The 26506-nt window shown below is 39.0% G+C and overlaps 1 pseudogene; it reads right to left on the minus strand.

The window, feature by feature from the left end:
• The window catches only part of LOC122732159, a 64693-nt pseudogene that overhangs the window by 23668 nt on the left and 14519 nt on the right, over window positions 1-26506 (minus strand).

The following is a 26506-nucleotide window of genomic DNA, read 5'->3' on the forward strand; positions in this document are numbered from 1 at the left end:
AAGTGATGGTTTAAACCTACTTTCTGCCAGTATCTTTTCTAGTTTTTCTAGTATTCCTAATGTCCAGTCTCCTATTTCCAACTGCCAATAGACTCCTTGAACAAGATATCTCATAGGTAGCTTAAACTCATGATGTCTAAAACTGAAATTATTATTTTTCTCCCCAAACCCTCCCTTCTTCTTAAATTCCTTATTACCATCAAGGACATCATAATCCTCCCATTCATTCAGGTTCACAATCCAAGTGTCATCTGCAATTCCTTGCCTAGAGTCAGGAACACCTGAGTTCAAACCTAGCTTCACACACATCCTAACTGTGTGACCTTGAACAATTTATTTAACCTCTGTTTGCCTCCATTTCCTCAACTGTAAAATAAAGGATAATAATAACACTTACCTTTCAGGGTCCTTGTGATAATCAAGTGAGATGATATTTGTGGGTTTTTTTGTTTTGTTTTGTTTTAATTTTACTCTATTTTGGTGAGGCAATTGGGGTTAAGTGACTTGCCCAGGGTCACACAGCTAGTAAGTGCTAAGTGTCTGAGGCTAGATTTGAACTCAGGTACTTCTGACTCCAGGTCCGGTGCTCTATCCACTGCACCACCTAGCTGCCCCTGTGAGATGATATTTGTACAGTGTTTAGGACAGTACTTGGGACATAGTAAATACTATAGATTCTCTTCCTCTTCCCCTCATACCCAACCTTTTGCCAAGTCCTGGTAATTCTATCTTTGTAACATCTCTCATATATGCCCCTTTCTTCCAACACTGCCACCATCCTGATGTGGGCCCTCATCACCTGGACCATCACATTAGCCTTCTGATTGGTCTCCCTATCTCAAATAGTTTCCCGTTCCAGTTCATACTGCACTGAGTTGTCAAAGTGATCTCCCTAAAGCATCGGTCTGACCATGTGACCTTCTACTACAGCTCCTGTGGTCCCCTTTGTGTATTTATTAGATATTTTATATTTTTAAAATTTTTAAATATATAAATAGGTCTATCATATCATATTAATTATATTAATTTGTATGGAGACATGTATCCTCTGTTAGAATGTAAGCTTCTTGAGGGCAGGAATTATGTCACTTCTGTCTTTGTTCCCACAGTGCATAGCACATGATTGTTGTTGTCATTCAATTGTGTCACTCTCTTTATAACCCCACTGGGGGTTTTCTTCACAAAGATACTGGAGTGGTTTGCCATTTCCTTCTCCAACTCATTTTACAGATGAAGAAACTGAGGCAACAAGTGTTAAGTGACTTGCCCAGGGCCACACAGCTAGTAAGTGTTTGAGACCATTTTTGAACTCAGGAAGATGCCTTTCCTCACTCCAGGCCCAGCACTCTATGCACCTCGACACTAAGCTGCCCCAGCCCATCATAAGGATTTTTTTTTTTTTTTTTAGTGAGGCAGCTGGGGTTAAGTGACTTGCCTAGGGTCACACAGCTAGTAAGTGTTAAGTGTCTGAGACCGGATTTGAACTCAGGTACTCCTGACTCCAGGGCCAGTGCTCTATCCACTGCGCCACCTAGCTGCCCCCATCTTGAGTTTCATGGGGTGCAGAGCACCCCAGAAGTTCTCTGGGGCACATCAAGGAACCTTCTCCTCGAGAAACTAAACCAGAGGACAGATAACACCTAGAGAGATAAGCAGAACCAAATCTAACTGAGCTAGCTTCGGATTCCCACCCTTCATTCCAGTCTCCCTTACCCTGGGGAGATGAGTTTGGGTGTGGCTGTGGCCTTTGTGTCCTGAAGAGAGATCTGTAGCCACTCCTCACCCAATTCCTCTAGCCACTGCCAGTGGGGGATGGTCCTCAACTCCTCACCCAATTCCCCCAGCTACCACCAGTGGGGGATGGTCCACCCCCATCAGTCCACTATAAAAGTACCTTCCAGTCTCCTGTTGGAGGAAATAGGTACGTCTGAGCCATGTTCTTTGTGCCTATCTCCCCATGAGAAGTCCAAGGATTTCTGTCATGGTTTCCCTTCCCCCTACCCTTCTCTTCCCTTGCTCCTAAATAAACTACCACCTTATTCTAACTACTTTTGTGTGCTAATTCTTTTTTTTTTTTTTTAGTGAGTCAGTTGGGGTTAAGTGACTTGCCCAGGGTCACACAGCTAGTAAGTGTTAAGTGTCTGAGGCCGGATTTGAACTCGGGTACTCCTGACTCCAGGGCCGGTGCTCTATCCACTGTGCCATCTAGCTGCCCCGGTATAATTCTTTAAAGACGAATTCCTAAGAACCCCAATCCCATACCCCATTTCCCCCCATTACATAAGGATTTAATAAATACTCTTTTATTGATTACCACTGGGGTTAAATCCAGACTCCAAATGTTTAGCATTTAAAACCTTTTTATCTTTCCAACCTTATCATATCCCTTTCCAGCAATCTACAGTTCAGACAAACTGGCCTTGCCGTTCCTACTGCATAGTGCTCCTTCCACTGTCTGTGCACAGGCTGTTGTCCCTGTCTAAAAAGTACTTCCTCCAAACCTCTGCTTTTAAGAATCCCTCTTTTCCTTCAACATGCAGCTTGTGTCACTTTTTAACCGGAGGCCTCTCCCGATGTGATTAGTCCCCCTCCCAAACTCACCCCAATTCGTTTGGGTCTCATTCCCCACCCCAATGCTACAAAATGGTGTTGCATTTTATTTTGTCTCCTCAATAGAATGTCCATTATCAGTCACATCATTTGCTCTGTATTAGGCTCTTAATAAATACTTGTAGATTGAGTGTCTATTTTGTATTTACTTAGGGCCTCAGGGGTAGGAATTGCTTTCATTTTTGTCTCTATCTCTCTAGCACCTAGCATATTGCCTGACATCTATTAGGCACTAATAAATAATTGTTGAATTGAATTGAGAAAATAAGATTTTCCATCCAAATTAACCAGATTTTTAATCTGATTTTATGTCATTGTTCGGTCCTCTATTTTACTTTGCCAGAGAGAGTAGACTCATTCTCATTTTGAATACTAATAGTTAACATTTATATAGTGCTTCAGGGTTTGCAAAAAGCTTCACAAATATTTCTCATTTTATCCTCACAACAGCCCTGGGAGGTAGGCACTATTATTTCCACATCTCTCCTTTTACAGGTAAAGAAACTGAGGCACAGAGAGGGTTAGTGATTTAAATTTATTTTTGTTTGTTTTGTTTTTGCAGGGAAATGATGGTTAAATAACTTGCCCAGGGTCACACAGCTAGTAAGTGTCAAGTGTCTGAGGCCGGATTTGCACTCAGGTCCTCCTGAATCCAGGCCTGGTGCTCTATCCACTGTGCCACCTAGCTGCCCTAGTGATTTAAATTTGTGAGGTCAGCTATTAAGTTTGGGAGGTCGGATTTGAACTCGGGCCTTCCTAAATCCGGGCCTCAGGCTATTAGAAATAATCACTAACATCCTCCTTTGTGGAGAGGAGGGTTAAGAAGAATAGGGGTAGATTCCATGAAAACTTTAGAGTTAGGTCACGTCCATAATAAAGAGAAATCTCTCTTGCCTCTATTTCAGAAACAAGGTCCTTCCATTCTGTAAGGAGGTAAAAATTCAGAAGGTTCTTTCTCACCATCCCTCAGAGAACACAGTGAAATGTAAGCAGTTAACGAGCTGAATAGAATTAGTCCGTTGTCAGAGAGACTGAAGGTCCATTTTGTTTTCGGGACCATAAATAATTCAGCAGTTTACTAAGCTTTGTCATTGCTTTTCATGGGTAGAAAGGACCGGATCCAGATTCTAGGATGAAGGGTTATGGCCAATGAGGGCAGTGGGGCAATTGCAAAGGAAGCGAAGTTTCTCTTTGATGCCCTCTCACTCTCCCTTCCAGCTCCCCTTCCACATTTTGGTGCTTACCTCCACTCCCTCCAGTCACCCCCACACCTATTAGTATTCTCCAACTGCTCAGATCCCAGCAAAGGCCACTCCATATAGGGATTATTGCCCCATACAGGAATTCACATTTTCGGCTGTTCTTCCTCATTTCTGTCCATTTAAATGCCCCACCTGCTCATCCTATCCCCAATTAAATCAGTCTTTCCTAGGCTTTATTCCCTCAGAGCCCCATTAAGGGACTGAATCTAATCAGTATGGTACAATAGAAAGAACACGGAATTTGAAGTGAGATTCTGAGTCAGAGGACCTGGGTTCAAATAAGAACTGTCCTAATAGTTTGCCTGGGTGTCCTTGGGAAAGTCTTATCACTTTTCTGTTCTTAAATGTCCTCATTAGTAAAATAAAGGGGCACCAAACTAGATGGGAGGAACTTGTTGGGCCATTCCTAAGAAAATGTAGAATCCTTTTGTTTAATAATAGGCCAACTTTTATCAAAGGGCAGCTGGGTGATGTAGTGGATAGAGTGCAGAATTTGACCTCAGGCACTTGACACTTGCTAGTTGTGTGACCCTGGGCAAGTCACTTAACCCCCATTGCCCCGCAAAAAAAAAAAAAAATCTTAAAACGCTATACAGGGGCAGCTAGGTGGCATAGTGGATAGAGCACTGGCCCTGGATTCAGGAGGACCTGAGTTCAAATTCGGCCTCAGATGCTTAACACTTACTAGCTGTGTGACCCTGGGCAAGTCACTTAACCCCAATTGCCTCTCTCTCTCTCTCTCTCTCTCTCTCTCTCTCTCTCTCTCTCTCTCTCTCTCTCACACACACACACACACACACACAAAACCTCTATACAAATGCCAGTTAATATAATGATTAGTAGTTTACTTCCACCATGCCTCCTGTCTAGTGATGTTCTCTTTCTCTGAGCCTTCTACTGCCCCCAACCAAGCTTAAGCAATGTTTATAGAGCATTACAAGGGTGTGCTAGTAAATCTTTAAAGCAGGCTGGGGAGAGGGAAATATAGGGCCACATTTTTAAGTTTAATCTACATCATTAGGTTGCCGCTAAGTGACACAGTGGATAGAGCACCACCCCTGGAGTCAGGAGGACCCGAGTTCAAATTCAGCCTCAGACACCTACTAGCTGTATGACCTTGGGCAAGTCACTTAACCCCAATTACCTCCCTCCCCAAAACTCCCTGCATTATTAACACTTTTTGAAGTCTAAACAATTAAAAAAATTAATCAAACCCTAATTTGTGGAGTTTATTGATTTCACCTCTAAATGGTTAGAGCTAGCTCCAGAGCTCCTCTGAGTAAAATGGCTTATCCAAGGTCATACATACTACTAAATAGTTAAAAAGCCTAGTGTTAAGTCACAGGAACACAGTGAAGATCAGTAAGAAAATAATTTGCAAGGTCTCTTAGCTCAGCTCAGTATAGGACAATGTATCTGATGGAGGGTCTAGGGTAGAAAAGAGAAGCCCCAGCCATTTCCCCATCAGTTCAGAATGTGGTAGCTGTCCTTTCTAATTTCTTGGCAGGATGATATTCAGAGTAAAAAAACAAATAAGCAACCCCCCCAAATTTTTGGTGACTATTAAAGCATCATTTCTCTACTGAAGAGAATTCCTGGTTTAAATTCCTACATTCTCAAACCTTACTCCCAGCAGATGATATAGAACTGTTCTCATTGCTTTGTTTGGAAATTAACCCACTTCATAAACACTAAGAATGCTTCCCTATTTCCTCTTTCACGTTTTTAGAAGAGAGATAGGGAGGGAGCATTAATGCTTTATCCCAAACTGTAGGAGACTGATATAAAGCATAGGAGGTAGCCCTTAGGTGAACTCCTGGTGAGTACTGATGAGGTAACAGTGCTATGAAGATAACAAAAGATTCTGTTACTGAAATGCATCAGTGTCTTTGCTGGGGTTTTCCATCCGCATCTTTTCAATAATGCAGCACTGTTAAGAGGGAAGCCAGATGCTTCTGTTACCTGACTTATGTAAGTCCTGAATGAGACAGAAAATTAGAAGGCTTATGAAAGTGTTTTTAACAAGTATTCTTCCTCAGTTAATCCCTCTCCAGCCAAACTTCCAACTAAAGAAGAAGCTATGAATGCCATTAGGCTCCTCTCCTGTGGCAAAGCACCTGATTCCATCCTAGCAGAGATCTTCAAGGCAAGGGGGTCCACTGCTCATACAGATGCTAACCGAAATCTTCTGGAATATATGGCAAGGGGAGGTTATCTCCCAGGAGATCAAGAATGCCTGCACTATCCAGCTCCGTAAAGGAAAAGAAAACAGGTTGTCCTGTGATAATCACAGGGGAATCTTTTAGTCATTGCCAGCGAAACTCTTCCTAGAGTCCTCTTTAATGGGCTGATCCTTCACCTCAAAGATGGTCATCTACCCAAGAGCCGGTGTGGCTTCAGAAAGGCCCAAGGAATGGCTGTCACAGTGTTTGTTGCCCAACAATTCCAAATGCCAGGAGCAGAATAGAAATCTGTGCACAACATCTATCCACCTCACCAAGACCTTTGATACTGTTAGTCATGAGGACTTGTGGAAGATCGTAATGAAGTTTGGTTGCCCCGAGAAGTTTGTTGATATTATATGTCACTTTCATGATGGCATGCTTTCATGGGATCTGGATAAAGGATGATGCTTTCCATCTTTCCCAGTCACCAATGGAGTGAAGCAGGGCCATGTTCTTGTTCCCATGCTTCCTCCCCTCGTGCTTTTTAAAATGATGTTTTCCGGGGCAGCTAGGTGGCGCAGTGGATAGAGCACTGGCCTTGGATTCAGGAGGACCTGAGTTCAAATCCAGCCTCAGACACTTGACACTTACTAGCTGTGTGACCTTGGACAAGTCACTTAACCCTCATTGCCCTACAAAATACAAAAACAAAAACAAACTCTAAAATGATGTTTTCTGTGATGTTGTCAGATGCCTTCAACAAGGATGAAAATGGTATCAAGGTCAGTTGCCACACTGATGGTCAACTACTTAATTTGAAAAGGCAACCAACCAAGACTAAAGTGGAGGGAGAGTCGATGTGTGACTTTTTGTTTACAGATGATCGTGCATTCAATGCAGCCTCTGAGGTTGAGATGCAGTAAAGTATGGATTGATTCTCTGCCACTTGTGCACATTTTGGCCTGACAATCAACACCAAGTAACAGAGGTTCTCCTCTAGCCCCCACTATACTATCCATATGTGGAATAATCAGTTACAGCAAATGAAGAGATTTTGAATGCTGTGAATAAGTTCACTTTGACAATATACTTTCTAAGAATGTCCTCATAGATGATGAAGTTGACACATGCATCGCCAGAAGTAGCTCAGTGTTTAGGAGACTCCAAAAGAAAGTGTTGGAGAGAGGAGGTATTAGACTGTCTACCAAACTGAAGGTCTATAGAGATGTTGTGCCAATTTCATTGTATGCCCATGAAACCTGGACAGTATACCACTGCCATGCCAGAAAATCGAACTGCTTCTATTTGAGTTATCTTAGGAAGATTCTGAGGATCACCTGGTAAGATATCAGACATTGAGGTCCTTTCTCAAGCTAAACTGCTAAGCTTTCAACCTCTGCTGCAGAGAGCACAACTCCGATGGGCTAGCCATGTTGTTAGAATGCCAAATGTTTGTTTGCCTGAAAGACTATTTTATGTAGAACTCATACAAAGCAAGTACTCACATGAAGGTCAAAAGAAACCATATGAGGACACTCTCAAAGTCGCTCTGAAGAACTTTAGTATCAATTGTGAAACGTGGGAGGCACTGTCAGGGGACCAGCCAGCATGGTGTGCCCTCATCAAAGAAGGCTCTGTGGTCTATGAGCAAAGCAGAATTGCAGTAGCACAAAGGAAACAGGAGATGTGCAAATCTAGAGACATCACCATCCCAAATGTTCAAATGGATTATTTGTGCCTGACCTCCTGAAGTTGCATTGGTCTGATCACACAGTCAAATGCACTGGACCTCAATCCCAAAATTGTGATGTCATTGGTCCTCTGAGTACAAAGGACCACCACCACCACCAAAATCCCTGAATGACTCCGAAAATTAGAAAGGTTATAAAAATATCTTCAACAAGTATTCCTCCTAGATGGTAGGCAGGTTGGGTGACCTTTTCATCCCTTTTCCCAATGAAGATCACTAAGAGTATGAAGTGAATAGAGTCTTTGGTTTGGCATCAGCTAATTTGGAATTAAATCCTGACTCTACTATGTAGCAGTTGTATAACCTGCCACAAGTCATTTAAACCCTGAGGCCTCAGTTTCCTTATCTATAAAATGATGGGTTAAGCCTAAATGATTCTCAGTGTCCCAACAAGTTCTAAATCCCATGATTCTATGACCTCATCTTTGTGTGTCTATGCGATTTAGTTTCAAGGCAAATTGAAAGAGTATATGTGAGTTAAAAGGGGAAAATACATCAAAGAGATAATTGTGGTAATCATTCAGATAATTCCAACAAGAAATGGGTTGTTTTTTTTTTGCTTTGAACTGACAATTTTTTTGGCGTGGATATCTCTATCTCATGCCCCTTATAGCTAAATCTAACTTTAAGGACTACAATTTTTTCCCCTCAGTTATTAAGGCATACATTTGCTGCACATCTTAGAAATGAACCTGATTTCTGTGTGCGCAAGCAAAAAGAACAGCTTTACAAATTACTTTGTTATGCCTTTCCTCAATACTTGGTTTCTAAACACTAGCCTAGCAGAAATGATCTGAATTATTTAGTTTCTAATCCTGACAATATTTTGTTTCTGACTTTGAAGAGAACATTTAAAAGGGAGCTATGATGACACATATTGGACATGTTCTAATGTCCAGAAATAAAGCCCTGTGCCGTAGGTTTGCATGCAGAATGTTTGGCAAAAATATACTTAAATAGGTTATAATTCCCCTAGAGGAAAATCATACATATTTGCTTATGGGCACAGAGGATGTTTCTACTATTTATTTCCCTTCCTTGTTATTTATGCTGTTTCATACCTTAATTAAATGCTTTTGCTACTGTCAAAACCCAAAATTGCATATACCTCATTAATGAGCCATCACTCTCATCTAGTAGCTTTCTCTTGCTTCAAGGTCACAACAAAGATTTTCTCTGCCGCATCTCCATAGTTCAAAGGAAGCAGCAGGGATGGATTCAATCAACTGAATTGTATGAGTAAAGAGAACTTGGTTCATAGAAGTATTGGCTGTAAAATGACATATATACACATTTATTTTTTTTCAGCTACTTCTTTGATCTAACTGCTACTAGACTCATTGATTCTAAAATTAAATACCTTTTTTTTTTTTTTTTTAGTTTTTAAATTTTCATATTTGGTTACAAATTTTCTCCTTCCCTCCAACCCTCTTGCTCATGGCTCTTTGGAACTTTTTCCTTGATCCTAAAGCTTGTTGTCCCTCCTCTCCCTCCCATACAGTTGACAAATTTTGCATCTTATTTCATTGATATCAAAATCTGAACTGGATTTCCCCTTCTACATCACCCAACCTCTGTAAGTGACTTCCTTCCTTCCTTCCTTTCCTTCTTTCACAGGGTCACACAGCTAGTAAGTGCCAAGTGTGTGAGGTCAGATTTGAGCTCAGTACTTCCTGAATCTAGGGGGTGCTTTTATCAACTGCACCACCTAGCTGCCCCCTGTAAGCAACTTTCTTCCTTTCCTTCAGTCTTTTTTTTTTTTTTTTTTTTGCAGGGCAATGAGGTTTAAGTGACTTGCCCAGGGTCACACAGCCAGTAAGTGTCAAGTGTCTGAGGTCGGATTTGAACTCAGGAACTCCTGAATCCAGGGCCTGTGCTTTATCCACTTCGCCACTTAGCCGCCCCACTTTCCTTCAGTCTTAAAGGTTCTTCAGCCTCAAGCAAACCCATTCCCTGTGCTCTAAATCTAATCTTCTCCCTTCTCCAGATCTACTTTGATTGCATACTCATCCATTCCCTTTAGGGCATGGTTGTGTGTGGTTTTTTCCTTCCTATTCTGAGATCTTTATCTTAGAAGAAAATGGTCAGTTTCTCATTTTGATGCTAAGATAACCTGGATCCACAGTTTTGCAAATGGTGGCCTCCCACTTCTGATGAAGCTCAGCGTCTGTCATCCATGGCTCTCCTTCCTTTGTGATCAGGACAGCTAGATGGCACACTGGTCCTAAAGTTGGGAGGACCTGAGTTCAAATATGACCTCAGACACTTACTAGTTGTGTGACCCTGGGCAAGTCACTTAACCTCAATTGCCTTAAACATCCAGGGCCATCTTCAGTGGTCCTGATATATATCTTGCCACTGGATCCAGATGGCTCTGGAGGAGAGTGAGGTTGGTGACTTTGCATAGCCTTCCCTCACTTCAACCCAATTCAGTGCAAGTCATGAATGAAGGACAAACAACCACAACAATCCTCTGTGTTTATCATCTGGATTATCATTTCCATAGGTCTGGGATGACTGGAGAATCTCTTAGGGGAGGGCAATTCCCTCTCATTCCCCATCTGCCTCTAATTAGATGAGCTCATGTCCTGCCTGAGATGGAGTCCTCCCCATTCTTTTCCCCTTTGAAGAGGGCCTTGTAAGGTCTTGAAAGGCAGTTACTGTCTGCCTCCCCTTCCAGAGCACCCAACCATCTGGCAACAACAAGAATTAGCTGGTGCCAGGGGTGGTAGCTACTGGGCAGTTGTAGCATCACAGCAGCAAAAGAAGATAGGTCACAAAGGAAAGAATTGCCAGTAGGGAGAGACCACTAGGAGATCATGCTTGGCACTCTGATTAGATAATGCCTATGCAGAAGCAAAATGTAAAAGAATTAATTAGCTGCCTTCCAAACACTGTGTTAGAAAAAGGCTTAAGTAATGGCCTCCCAGCTAACTGTACTAGCAGGGATAAGTTAGTTTACAGAATTAGGTTCTAATCATCCGTAATGTGTGCTGTGAGCTCTATGGATATCATTGTTTCTGTGTGGGAATAAAAGGGCTTATTCTATGCTCCATTCATGTTTGTATGGAGTACTTCCTTTACTTCCCTGCTTTGGGGGTGAGAAACAGACCCCAGAGCAGAGCCAGTGATGATTTTTTTTCCCCTCAAGAACTGAGGTGGAGTTGGAATGAAAGACTGGAAGCCTGAATCCCCTGTTGAGAAGTCAGTCAACTATGACTATTTTTTGCAAGGGTTTTGTTTTCCTTTCCCTTTTTCTAATGGTGGGGTTGGGAGGACAAGCGAGGAGAAAGTGGTTTTAAAAAAAGGAAAAGAAAAAGGAGTCATCAAAGTGTCTTTTTATTTAAAATTTGTTTTGTTACATTTTGAATTCCAAGTTGTCTCCTTTCCTCCTTCTCTCCCAACCCTGAATTAGAGAAGATAGACATTTGATATAGATATTTATGTGGAACCGTGCAATACATACTTTCATATTTCAGTTCTTTTTCTGGAGCTGGATAGCATTTTCCTTCATAGGTCCTTTGGAGTTTATTGGAATGATCCTATTACTCAGAATAGCTTAGTCATTCACAGTTACTCTTCAAACAGTATTGCTGTTACTGTACAGAATGTTCTCTTGGTTCTGCTCATTTCACTCTTAATTATTTCATACAAGTCTTTCCATGTTTTTCTAAAATCACTGAGCTCTTCATTTCTTATAGGACAGTGGCATTCCATCACAGTCATGTACCACAACTTGTTCAGCCATTCCCCAATTGATGGGCATCCTCTCAATTTCCAGTTCCAAGGAGAGCTGAGTTAAATATTTCAGAATATATAGGTTCTTTTCCTTTTTCCCTAATCACCTTAGGAAACAGACGTAATAGTGGTATTGCTGAGTCACAGGATATACACAGTTTTATAACTCCTTGGGCATATTTCCAAATTGCTCTCCAAAATGATTGATCAGTTCGCAGTTCCATCACCAGTGTATCAGTACCCTGATTTTCCTACTGTTAAAGGCTAAAATTCTAGCTAGTCTGTCTAAAATATCTAATGAGTGGTCACCAACAAATTATAAGCTTTAGCAAGAGTTAGGCTTTTAAAGCATTTATTAAGGAGAATAAGAATTTGGTAAAGAGAGAAGAAAAGGCCTAGATTCCTATCTATTAAAGGGAGAGTACATTTCTAGCTCCCTTCTCCACCAGCATCCTCAGGAAAAGAGAGAGAGACAGAGCGCCCGGCTCCCCCTTCCTCCTCCCACCAGCAAATGTTACTTCCTGACGCCAAAGAAAAGGTGCATGGTCTTGCCCTCAAAGACCTTCCTTTCATGGTGGAGCTTTTCTACAGTAAGTCTCCAGCAGGTGGCGTCATTCCAATCATTACAGTCCCCACTTTGTTTCTTTAAAAAACACGGAGTTTCCTTGATGAAACAGTCAAAAATAACAGAATATAATAGCCTATGCTAACTAACAATATGTTAATAACAATATAGAAAAGGGAGAGAGGAAAGTTTTGTCCAGAGGGGCAGTTTTTTGTCCTCATGAACCGGCGCTTTGACATTGGTCTTGCAAAGGGAGGGACTCTGCAGAGAGTACATGTTACAGATGGTATATATTATAACAGAAAGAGAAAAAGAAAAAACAACAACAACAACAAAACAAAACTGTTCATTTAAAGTCTCTGCAAGTCTTTTCTCAGATGTCCTCTAGGTGTAGTCATGGAATGGAAGTCTTTTCAGGGGTTGATGTGTGGATGCTGGTAATCAGCCAGGAACATTTCCTACAAAATTGAGCTTAACACAACTTTAAAATAGCGTTGTCAATAATCAAATCAAATAACGAAAGTTCTCAAAAACATGAATAAGGGAATTCAGAATCTTAGTTGTTACACATGAAACATATAATAAAACAGAAATTGAAACATTCTTTAAAATTAATATTACTATAGTCCCCCCACGTGGAGGGTAAATTGAGAAGACAATTGCGATATTAATTTTTAAAAATAATTTTTATCTTTGTTTCATCACTTTTTGCATCATCTGCCTAATTATCCTCATACCATTATGAGAAATTTAAAAAATCTAATATAATTGGTAACAGATGTCAAGGCCAAATTCAACACTGTTAATTATCATGACACCTGAGATAATTATGGGGGTTACCATAAAAAAACAGAGAAATGATGGGATATGAGCATTCCCACACTTGAGCAATATGTACTGCCCATATAGTATGCCAGGCTTAAAATAGGTGGATGGAATATATGTCCATGTCACCAAACATATTGGAGGAAACTGAGTCAGACTTAATCAGATGCATGGGATTGAGATGTCCATGGCATCAGGCATATAGGAGGGAGCATAGAAGCCAGGTGTAGAAGTGAGATGGGTGGGATCAATACTTCCAGCCATCTCTACAGTATTGTGGGGAAAAATAAAATATTAAACAAAGAGAATCCAACCTCAACATTTGTCAAAAGCCGTTCACTCGGCCATACCTTGACTTCATGCATGTCTCCCCTCATGTGACAGTTCAATGTCTGCTCTTACATGTATTCCTCCTGTGATTGGATGGCATCTTGGCCAACTGGCATCTGATAACAGAATAAGAGCAATTAACGTCTTAAATTATAAGTTCCCATAATCCAAGCCTCATATGGATTTAAAAATTGAAGATAATAAATGATTGCAAAAAATGTGAATGTACCTTGACTCAGAATATAATATACAATTATGTAACAATTTAAAATAATACCTTTTTTTTACTAAGTATACAATTACTTTTGTGAAAAATCAGAACATATTTAAATACAAGTTAAAGCACAACACAATCTCAAAGAAAACTTATTTTTTTTGAAAAAAGAAAACTTTTACAAATGTTCCCCTCTTTTTTTGTTTTTTGGAATATGCTTATCAAAAATAATACTTCTAGAATCAATTTACACTTGCCATGGCAACCAATTTGCCAGGGAAATTCTTTGAAGAGTTTGATCAAATAATCAGTTGAGAGAAAAAAATAACAAAAACAAACAACTCAGAATATGGGAGCACAATACTCCCAGAATTAACATTGTATTATGAAATCAAAACCATCTTGCAATGTTTCAAAATTAGATAGATGAATGAATAGAAGAAAATACACATGGAACAATAAAAGACAATGAAATTCAAACTAAGGAAATCTAAATGAATATGAATTTAATATTAATAAGAGTATTATAAAACATAAACTTGATCACATGACTATAAAAAGCTTTCACAAATATTTTCTCTTTTTTTAAAAGAAACTAAGTATAAAACACAATCTCAGAAGCATGAAAATCTCTATGAAAATAAACCCATACCATTAATTTCAAAATGTAGATGTAATAGCATAGAAATCCTATGTAACCTCTGAACTAATACTATTACTCTGAGTGAATTTAGAACACTTTTGATTCCGATATCTAAAATCCCCAATACTCATATCAATACCTTGCTGCTTACTTCTACATTTCTATAAAATATGTACCCTTCCATGGCAAAAGAAGTGGAGTCTTGAAATATGATGAAGATTGTCACTTTTATTCAGCTTAAGTTTGTCTTCTTTAACCCCTCTATATTGTCTGTCGGTCCTTTCATAATACAAATGCTTTATAAGGTTACTAATTAAAGACAAAAGCAGATTAGCAAAATTATGAACAAAACAAGCATATCTGGAATTTAAAGGGTTTTCTAAGGTTGCCTCAGAAGCACAGCCAGGCTGGGGAAGGGCTGAGCCTGAAGCTGCAAATGTAGTTAGAGAAAGCTGCGCATGCGCATTAAATCTCTGGACTTCCCAGGCTGGGAATCCACGGGCTTGGCCGTGGGAGTTGTAGAAGGTGGGGTCTGGAGAGGAGGGGGAGGGACCAGGGCAATTTGAATTAGACTTGATTTTGAATTCAGGCCTGGTTTCCTCTTCTCCCACTTTGCCTCCAGGCACTGGGGGATAAAAGCTTCCAGAGGTTGGGTTCTTGCCTCTAGACATGCAAAATTAGAGCAACAATTAGTGTTAGAACTTGGAAAAGCTGCAGAAATCAGAGTTTTCTCTGAAAAAGCATGGCTGGGAGAGGGGGAGCACCCTTGTGTGAGCACCTTGCTGGCTCTTCTAACAAAAATAAAAATAGAAAATCCACAAAAACAAAGCATTAACATGATATTATCTCCCATTTGTCTGGTTAAACAAACTAAACTCAAAAATAGGGTAATTAGGGAGTTTAAAAGGTCCATTTAATAAAATTTAAAGGGAAAACACCTGGCAATTCAGCAGTACTTCAGATTTAAAGGGACAGGGTAGGGGAAATTTCTTACCCAACCAGAAGATCAGAAGAGTGAGGTTCAGCTTTCCTCTTCGTGGTCAGCCATCTGTTAAAGGCTAAAGTTCTAGCTAGTCTGTCTAAAATATCTAATGAGTGGTCGCCAATAAATTATAAGCTTTAGCAAGAGTTAGGCTTTTAAGCATTTATTAAGGAGAATAAGAATTTGGTAAAGAGAGAAAGGCCTAGATTCCTATCTATTAAAGGGAGAGTGCATTTCTAGCTCCCTTCTCCACCAGTGTCCTCAGGAAAAGAGAGAGAGACAGAGTGCCCGGCTCCCCCTTCCTCCTCCCACCAGCAAACATCACTTCCTGACACCAAAGAAAAGACCCATGGTCTTGTCCTCAAAGACCTTCCTTTCATGGTGGAGCTTTTCTACAGTAAGTCTCCAGCACCGGTGGCATCATTCCAATCGTTACACTACATATACTCCAGCATTTGTAATTCCCCCTTTTATTATTTTGGCCAATCTGATAGATGTGAGATGGTACCTCAAAGTTGTTTTAATTTGCACTTCTCTAATCAAAAGTGATTTAGAGCACTTTTTCATATGACTATAGATAGATTTGATTTCTTCCTTCAAAAACTGCCTGTTCTTATCCTTTGACCATTTACCAATTGGGGAATGACTCATATTCTTATAAATTTAATTCAATTCTCTACATATTTGAGATATGAGGTCTTTATCTGAGAAATCCACCCATTTTCTGCTTTTCCTCTAATCTTGGCTTTGATTTTATTTTTACAACCCCTTTTTAATATAATCAGAATTATCCATTTTATGACCTACAATGTTATTTCTTGTTTATTCATAAATTATTCTCTTATCCATAGGTAATATGTTCTATATTATTCTAATTGACTTATGATATCTCCCTTTGTGTCTAGGTCATGTATCCATTTTGACTTAAGATATTGGTTTATACCTAGTTTGCCCAGACTGCATTTCAGTTTTCCCAGCAATTTTAATTTTTTTTTTTTTAGTGAGACAATTGGAGTTAAGTGACTTGCCCAGGGTCACACAGCTAGTAACTGTTAAGTGTCTGAGGCTGGATTTGAACTCAGGTCCTCCTGACTCCAGGGCCGGTGCTCTATCCACTGCACCACCTAGCTGCCCCTTTCCCAGCAATTTTTACCAAATAGTGAGTTCTTATACCAAAAGCTTACATATCTCTGCGCTTATAAAACACAAGCTTACTATAGTAATTTACTATTATGTATTATATACCTACTCTATTCCATTGATTCACCAAAGTGTCTTTTTAAAAATAATTTTTAATGTTACCTTTTGGTTTTACAACCCTACAATTTCCCCAGATCTCTCTCTCCTATTTCCAAGAAAGTCATCCCTTATAACAAAGAACTTAAAGAGAAAGGAGAAAAAAATTTAAGAAAATCCAATCAATAGATTAAAAAATAAATTATATGCAATATTCCATACCCATGCACTCCCAAACTCTGCAACAGAGTAGGTTTCTTCATTGAGGCCTCTCTCTCTCTTTTTATTTTAAAGATACAGTGGGCAGCTAGGTGGTGCGGTGGATAAAGCACCAGCCCTGGATTCAGGAGGACCTGACTTCAAATCTGGCTTCAGATACTTGACACTTACCAGCTGTGTGGCCCTGAGCAAGTCACTTAATTCTCATTGTCCTGGAAAAAAAAGATACATTAATTTTTTTCAGTGATGAAAGAAAGAAGGATAAAAAGAAAAAAGAAAAAAAAGGATGAAATGAAAAAAAGAAAGGAAAAGAAAAAGAAAGGAAGAAAGAAAGAAAAAGAAGATAAAAGAAATGATTGTGTTGTGTAAGTTTAATCAAGCAAAACAAATTCCCACAATGGCCAAGTCCAAAAATGCATTTCACATTCTGCATATTATTAGTCCATCATCTCTCTATCATGACATGGCCAACATTTTTTTTATTAGTCCTCTGGAATCATGGTTAGTTACTTCATTGATCAGAATTCTTAATTCTTTCGGAATCATTTTTGCCATATTGATGCTATTCCCCTGATTCTCCTCATTTCACTCTAAATTAGTTTATATGTCTTCCCAGTTTTCTCTGAAATATTTCTTCCCTTATTTCTCATAGCACAGTAATATTCTGTTACATTTATATACCATAATTTGTTCAGCCATTCTCCAATTGATGGGCATCTACTTAATTTTCTGTTCTTTGTTATTACAAAAAGAGCTATTAAAATATTTTTCTATTTATAAAACCTTCTCCCCTTGCTTGATCTCCTTAAGGTATCAGTCTAATAATATTATTGTTAGGTCAAAGGCTATGCACAGTTCAGTAACGTTTTTGGACATAATTCCAAATTGCTTTCCAGATTGACTGGACCAGTTCACAGATGCACTAACAGTTCATCAAAGGACCTATTTTCTCAGAGCCCCTCTAACATTTGCCATTCTCTCTCTCTCTCTCTCTCTCTCTCTCTCTCTCTCTCTCTCTCTCTCTCTCTCTCTCTCTCTTCTTTCTTTCTTTCTTTCTTTCTTTCTTTCTTTCTTTCTTTCTTTCTTTCTTTTTCTTTCTTTCTTTATCAGCTTTACCAGTCTGATGGGTTTGAGGTAGAACCTCAGAGTTGCTTTGATTTTTATTTCTCTAATTATTAGTTATTTCAAGCATTTAAAATATAGTTTTTGTTTGGGTTTCTTCCCCTAAAAACTGCCTGTTCATATCCTTAGGTCATTTATCAATTGGGAAATGGCTTTTATTATTATAAATTAGAATCACTTCTTTATATATCTTGGAAATGAGACTTTTATCAGAGAAATGCTGCAAAATAGAAGCATCTCTTTTAAAAATGAAGAGAATATAGTAGAATTAAAGTTAGAAAGAATCACAGACAAGCTAGGGGTTGAATTGATTAAAGCAAGTTGTACATAATAGTGATCTACAGTTTTATGTACAATCCTTTTTTTCTGTTTAAGTCTTTTATTAGGAGATGCTTATTTAATTTGTTTTTTGTTGAGTTTGAAATAAGAATAAATTTTAAGGGGCAGCTAGGTGGTGCAGTGGATAAATCACTGGCCCTGGATTCAGGAGGATCTGAGTTCAAATTCAGCCTCAGGCAGTTGACACTTGCTAGCTGCGCAACCCTGGGCAAGTCACTTAACCCTCATTGCCCTGCAAGAAAATAAAAGAATACATTTTTAAAAAGAAGTCAGCAATGCCCATTTTGATTCTGGGGTTTGTTTTTGTTTTTGTTTTTGCTGAAAAGAACTCCCATGAATATCATGTTATACACATACTCCCTCTTGGAGTCATATGTCCAGGAGTAGACTTATTGGGTTACAGACATAATTTAAATAGTTTAGTTTATGTACTATCTTTTGCAATTAAGTACATTAAACATAAGCTCATATGTATAATTGTGTATTATAGTTATCTGTATATTACATTCCCTTACTGGATTGTAAGCTCCATGAGGGCAGGAAGCAACAAGTATACTATACGGGTCATAATAACTTTTTTTTTTTTTGCGGGGCAATGAGGGTTAAGTGACTTGCCCAGGGTCACACAGCTAGTAAGTGTCAAGTGTCTGAGGCTGGATTTGAACTCAGATCCTCCTGAATCCAGGGCCAGTGCTTTATCCATTCTGCCACCTAGCTGCCCCCCATAATAACATTTTTTGATGAATTGAATTGATTCTCCAGTATTCAATTGTTCACCAGATCTATGATTACTCCTCCCTGGAAGCCTTTTGAATTCTTCATTTATTAGACATTTCCATAGCCATTACTTTCATCTAGATCTTTATCATCATACCCAGTTCAACGCAATGATTATAGTTGTTCTCCCTGTTGCTAGCCTCTCCCTATTCTAATTGGTCCTCTGTTTCATTCCTGGAATAATCTTTCTCCAACAGTTTTCATTGTAAAGGCAGAATGATAATAGTAGCAAGAGTATTTACTTTATTCAAGAGGGATCTGTTTTCAAATCCTACCATTAACACTTACAATCTGTGTGACCATGGTCAAATCCCTTAACTCTTTAAGCCTCAGTTTCCACATGGGATTTTTGTGAAGATGAAATGTGGAAATGTATGTAAACCTTAATATGATATTTACATGTCAGCAATTATTGTATTTGTGTTACTTTCTTGTTCAAGCTCCTTTGGTGGCTTTATTGCCCATCATAAAAAAACACAAAAAACCAAAAACCCTAGGATGCAAGCCTGCCTAGTAAAGACTCCCCTTTCATTATCCTCCATCCTTATTTCTTATGATTCCCCAGCAAGAGCCCTCCACGGAAGCCAAGTCCACTTGTTGATAATCCTTACTTGGTATATTCACTTATTATTTTACCAATTATAGCTGAAAATTCTATATTTCTGCCTGGGAAAAGGCTTCAAGGATGTCAGTAAGATGGACAGCTGGCTAATCAAAAGAACTTTTGGGCTTTTCTCTTTCATCTCATCAAGTCTATGAGGACAGGCCAGAAATCACGAGTAGGCTGTAGTGTAAAGGCCTGGCTTAAAGCAATCCATCTCTTTCTTTTTCTTGTGAACTTGTTCTTGGCTCAGTATTTCAGTACATCGTGACATGAAGATCTTGGTTCTTCCAGAACTGGCAAGCAAACCCATGTCTCTAAGGATTTAAAAATCCTTTTTGGCTTAAGACAATTTCTTCTCGGGTGCTAAAAAGCTTTCCAGACTCTGGGATGTAGCTATAAGAAAGTCCCATAAGGCTTCTTTCCTGACCAAACAATCTTTATAATTTATGTAATGATCTGTTTTAATTAATAGCATTTTAACTTTTTCATTGGAATTCCTTCTTTCATCTAGAGAGGATACTATCAGGTTTTCTTAACCTGCAATCCTGAACTTAATTTTTTTATAACTTTATTTTAATATAATTGGTTTCCTTTGTAATTCTATGTATTTTATTTTATGCATTTAAAAGTATTATTGTGAGAAGGTAAAGAACCCTTGGACTCTGGGGTAGTCTTTTGTCCCATCTCCCAACCCCATGCCACCCCAGACTTTAGTCCCTTTTTGTCTTAGTATTAATTTTTTTGGGGGGGGCAATGAGGGTTAAGTGACTTGCCCAGGGTCACACAGCTAGTAAGTGTCAAGTGTTCTGAGGCCGGATTTGAATTCAGGTTCTCCTGAATCCAGGGCCAGTGTTTTATCCATTGTGCCACCTAGCTGCCCCATTATTAATTTTTTTTTTTTTTTTTTAGTGAGGCAATTGGGGTTAAGTGACTTGCCCAGGGTCACACAGCTAGTAAGTGTCAAGTATCTGAGGCCGGATTTGAACTCAGGTACTCCCGAATCCAGGGCCGGTGCTTTAACCACTGCGCCATCTAGCTGCCCCCCCATTATTAATTTTTAATTCAGAATGTTGTCTTGATTTTTTTTCCCTCTTCTAGTTTTCCAAAGCCTTACTCCTATGCTCTTAGGTTTTTAGCTAAGGCTGACTTTCTCTACAGCTTCATTCCAGTTCCCCCATTAATTCCATGGGCCCAAGACTTGGATCTGTAAAACTGGGACAAATCGATCAAAATGAAAATATTTGTCTTGCTGCAATTTTTTTTATATCCAACCATAATATTTACTTGATAGGCAGGTAGAAGGAAATGCTAGATTCCATTGCTCAAATGCTGTTAGGATGAATCCTAATGAGTAAGACTAAATCTTTCCATTTCAGCCTGATTCAGTCTTACTCATGTATTTCTAGCTATGGTTTTTGTCTTCAAAGGCCTGGAATAGTGTCACGGAGACACCAAACGCTTGGTAAATGTCATTTGTCTGACAAAAAGAAGTAAAGGGATGAGCAATTATCAGGTGAATATGATCTATATAGAAATCCAAGCTGTGTAATTTTGTATTTCTGCCCTTTATGGAAAGTGTATTTTTTTGCTCAGGTTTAGGTAGGGTAGGTTTTTGTTTTTTGTTTTTTGGGGTTTTTTTTTTAGCTTGGTTCATCTGAATAATGGACTTGAGTCTCCATTCTGCCTGTATTGGCAGTTTATGAAAATGGGGAGATATAAAGTAATGTCAGGTAAAGGGTGAAACCACATGCAATTAGTATGATTTGTTCAGATTAAAAGGAAAGGAAACCATACATAATAGCTTTGATTCATGGGCCTCTGCTTAGGTTTCATGCTTTTAAAATAATACTAGCAATAATAACAGAAGGAAATTAATCACTTGGACATAATGAGTGGATCTGTATTGTGGTAACCCTACAAAAAGAGACACCTTAATGGAGCACTCAGAGCTTTGTTGTTGCTCCCAAAGGCTCAGCAATATTGGTTGGGCTCTCTTTGCTCCACTCCATAGGTGCTCTTGCTTACAAGAAATGTATAATAATAATAACAACAAACAGCTAGCATTTATTTATACCTTTAAGGTTTGCAAAGCATTTTGCATATGTTGTCTCATTTGATATTCACTGCTTTGAGGTAGGTGTTATTATCATCACATTTTACAGATTAAAAAAACTAAGTCCGTGAGAGGTTAAGTGAATTACTTGGGTTTACCCAGGTAATAAACCCCCAAGGTTGGATATGAACACAGGTCTTCCTTGTTCTAACCACTATGCCATTCAGCTGCCTTCATATCTATCTATATCATTATGTCTATGTCTATATCTATACAATACATGCCTACACATATATTCACACATATATAAACACATTTGTACATACACACCATCTATTCATACATATGTCCAATATTGTGTTAGTGACATTAAGACAACTGTTGTATCAGCTTTCTTTATGCCCTCATTAGTATCTTTCACCTGCCCTCTCACCTAATAGTCTTTGGCCCATCACAAAAAATCAACTCACTTGAGTCTCTGTGACTTAGAGCTGACCTAAAGACTCTGAAAGTCTAAGCCAGAAGGGCATCGGCTCTAGAAAATTCTTCCAGGCTATAAGAGCTTTGACCTGGGTACAGAATCGAGTAGATACAGGATAACAACTGATTTGCCTTTGGGAAACTGCTTGGTTTTTTTTCATGATCTTAAGTTATTCCCTGACACCAAAGCTTCCCTTTTCAACACCAATACTAGTGATGCTATATAGTTGAGAATCATGGAACACAATAATCCGGAAAGAATCACAATTGTAAGTGATCCACAGAGCAATGGAAAGGAATATAGTTGGGACAACCAGGTAGCATCATTATACCACCAGCTAGGTGGTATCGTGAATAGAGTGCTGAGTCTGGAGTCAAGAAGACGTGAGTTCAATCATAACCTCAGTTACCCCCTGTGTGACTTTGGGCAAGTTAATCAATCAATGTTTATTAAGTGCCTTCTATGTGCCAGGAACTATGCTAAGCACTAGAGATACAAAAAGAGGCAAAAGACTTTACCTGTCCCCAAGGAGCTTACAGTCTAATGGGGGAGACAACATGCAATAAAGCATATCCATAGCAAACTATATACAGGATTAAAAAAAAATTAACAGAGGAAAACCTCTAGGATTAACCTCTCTCTGCCTCACCTGTTTCCTTGTCTGTAAAATGGAGGATAGCACCCATCTCCCAGGGTTGTTGTGAATATCAAATGAGATAATATTGGTAAAGTAAAGCACCATATAAAAATATTTGGGATCGTTAAGAGTAGGAATGACCATAAGAGGAGGTGGGCTGGTTATAAAACAAGAACAAAGAAAATCATATGGCCAGTCTCAATGATGTACTGAGTGGCATCTACAAAATATTGCAAGACCTAGGGAAAGGTGTATGGTATGGGGTAGATCCTCTAATCGGGGGCTAAAGAAGGAAATGGACAAAAATCCCACAGGCAGAGACATTGGGGATAAGTCGTGACCTGAACTCAGAGTCCTATGGACTCAGACTTAGAGCTAGAACAGACTTTTCATTTATAGATTAGAAAAAATAAGGTGGAGAGGTAAATTATTCTCAAAGTCACACAGGTAATAGGTAGCAGAATTAGTATTATTAGAATAAACATCTCACTGAAATTACTAATCCATTAAAGGACTATTCTTTCCCATTGTGTGATGAACAAACCCTACTGCTGTTATATGATTTCTGAGAATAGTATTGATAACACACTTGTGTTTCAAGTCCCAGAAAATAAGAATGGCAGATATAAGTAGAGGAAGGGAATAAGCATTTATAGAGTCTTTACTATGTGCCAAGTGCTTTTATGAATTTTCTCTCATTTGATCCTCACAACAACCCCAAGGTAGAGGCAGGTGCGATTCTGATCCCCATTTGACAGCCAAGGAAACCGAGTCGGAGATTAAGTGACTTCAGGGTCACACAGTGAATAAATGTTTGAGGTCGGATTTGAACTTAGTTCTTCCTGATTCCAGGCACAACAATCTATCCACTGTGCCATCTAGTTTTCTCTTATACCAGTGCAAATCTGATATGCTTTAATAATATATTACTTTGACTCTGCATGCTATCTTGTCAAGAACTAGGGAGGTTCAGTGTCTAGGTGTAAGGAAAAGCCAGAGAGTTAGAAACTAGGTTTGAAAACATGGAAGCAGTAGCTTAGGATGAACTGGATGTGTTCATTCTAGCAATACCCACAGTCTTTACTCATGACCAGAGAGCCTAATCGGCTGTGTTGTTGGGATTACTCATCTCCTGCAGACAGACACAGCCAGGAGCTCCTTAAATTCTATTCTGTTCCTGAACGCTGGCTCAGTAACTGTCGCTTACCTTTCCCGCACTTGTGTAGAATTCTGTTGGTGATAAATGTTGGTTTAAATAGGGATTGATGGCAAAAGGAGGAACTAGATGAGTTCTCAGCTGTGTGATTCCATAATCAGCTGCCACAGGGACATTGAGGAGGATCATTAATAATCACACAGCATTGTGATATTTCAGGTGTTATTACAGGAGCTAGAGAAGCAGCTGGGCAAAGTAGAAAGCAATCTGGCTTGTGCTCACTTTCTAGTGAGCAACTTAGATTTTTAGTGCCCCAGGAAACTCTTTAAGACTAGCTGTTGCCAATCCACATGACTGGTAAGATTTTCCACACTATAAATTCCCTACACTTTATGTCAAATAAATCATAGAATTCCCCCCATTCCCCCAAAATAATTGAAGGGAGAAAACACTCATTTGGGGCTTTGATAGAGACAAGGGTACACCCTCCTAAATTTACCCACTACTGACCAGCTTCAAATTTTGATTTGTACCCAAATCTACTGGTTTGTAATCCTATGACTTCCTTGTTCCTTTCTTTGTATTCTCAGGAACACGGTAGTTTCTTCATGTTCAGTCTGTAAAGCACTTCTTTTACCTGCATCAAGATAAAGTGTAGCACAGCAGAAGCTAAATATTTAATAGACTATACATAATACTGTTAGGGCTAGAATAACATCTACCACTGAGAATTTCATAGCATCCCACATTCACCATATGAAACATGTACTGTACAATTTGACTGCATTTGCAGCCAGACAGAATATTTATTTTCCACTGAATACTGAACTAGAGTCTCAAAATATGAAGAGTTTGCATCTAAATTGGAATGTTTTTATTTTATTTTGTTGTTGCTTTCTTTTAAGAATGACTGACACTTCCCAATTATTTTCCTCCACCAACAGAACCATACTTTCTAACAAACAAGTACAGTAAGCAAAACAAAACTATGCACTGCAAATGTATGCCTCATTCTATACCAGTAGTCACCCACCTCTCTGTCCAGAGGAAGGAGCCATGCTTCACCATCATTCCTTTGAAGTGATGATTGATCACTGTTTGATTCTCATCATTTTGCTATAAAGTGTATTACTCATTTAATCCCCACAATAATCCTGCATATTAGGTATTATCTCCTTCTATGAGAGGTTAATTCAAAGAGTCTGAGGTATGATTCAAACCCAGGTCTTTTAGACTCCATCTCAACATCTCAATACTAGAATATATTAACTCTCCAGTCAGGGTTTGGATGGCTCAGTGTTGTTTTCCTTAGCATTATTTTGGTCATTCTGTAAATTGTTCTACTGGTTCTGCTTACTTTGTTATGCATCAGTTCATATAGGTCTTTCCAAGTTTCTCTGAAATCTTAGTCTTCATTTCTTTCATATGCCACAGTTTGTTCAGCCATTCTCCAGTCAGTGAGTACCCAATTGGTTTTGGGCTACCTTTTCAAAAATGGTGAGAGGGTGAGACAGCTAGATAAGTCACTAACCACTCTGGGCCTAAGCTCCTCCTCTGGTAAATGAGAGATCTGGATTACATGGCTCTTAAGATCCTTGCTAACTCTAAAAATCTACAGTGTTCTGTTGAAAGGGTTCAGGACATAAAGGACACTGATGATAGGGTAAGGGAGAGAGGGGGAAATGACCCATTGCAAATGATAACCTTCAGTTGGTTCTGTTATAGATGATGGGATGGTGCAAGAGGGAAATTAAAGTCCCCTGGAGTTTGAAGAGAACCTCAAGGAAAGGCCACTTGGAGCTATGTAATTTTCTTTTTTTTTAAATTGAGAATTATATTTTTTCCTGATTACACGTAGAAACAATTTTTGACATTTCATTTTTTTAAAATTTTGAGTTCCAAATTCTCTTCCGCCCTCCCTCCTCTCTGAGAAAGTAAGCAATTTGATATAGTTTATACATGTGCAATCATGCAAAACATTGCAATTTTCTAAGTTACTATAATTTCTTTTGGTTTTCTCTTGGGCTAGTTCCTCATTGATTTTGTTTCTTTTCTGGCTAAAGACAATTTTCTTCCGTGAGCAAACAACTCAATCTGATTTGTCAGCAGTTATGTAGCTACTATAGAGGTGTGCAGCATATGGACCAGGGTATCAGCATACAGCGGGGAGAATGCTTTCATTGGCATTTTCCTTTTCCTTTAGGACAAGAGTTGATGGTAGTGGTCTCCAACGTGCATTTGTATCACTGACCTACACTCTATACACAGCTGTGTTTTGTTTGAAGGGTTCTTAACTTCATATCTGTAAAAATGTTTAAATATATTTTGAAACTATTTCAATAGCATTATCTGGAAGGACCCTGCTCTTCACTCTAAAGAGCTTGGTATATGGGGATGATAAAAGTCTTGTTGAGGATGTTGAGGTCCTCAGTTGCTAAAACAGGAAAATCCGGAGTGGGGGTGGGGGGTGGGGAGGTATTGTGCAGGTTCTTGGGGAACTTTCTGCTTTTTAAATTTTCACTCTGTTGATTATCTCCAATTTATCTTGCATGTCTATATTTTGCATATACATACTTGTTTGCATGGTGTCTCCCTCATTAGATTGATAGCTACTTGAGGAAGGGATTGTGTTTTGCCTTTCTTTACATCCCTACCACTTAACACAGTGCCTGGCATAGAGTTGTTTGTTGTTCAGTCATGTCTGACTCTCTGTAACCCCATTTGGAGTTTTCTTGGCAAAAATGCTGGCATGGTTTGCCATTTCCTTCTTCAGTTCATTTTACAGATGAAGCATATGA

The sequence above is a fragment of the Dromiciops gliroides genome, chromosome 6, assembly GCF_019393635.1.
Source record: "Dromiciops gliroides isolate mDroGli1 chromosome 6, mDroGli1.pri, whole genome shotgun sequence".
In the NCBI taxonomy this organism is placed as follows: Eukaryota; Metazoa; Chordata; class Mammalia; order Microbiotheria; family Microbiotheriidae; genus Dromiciops; species Dromiciops gliroides.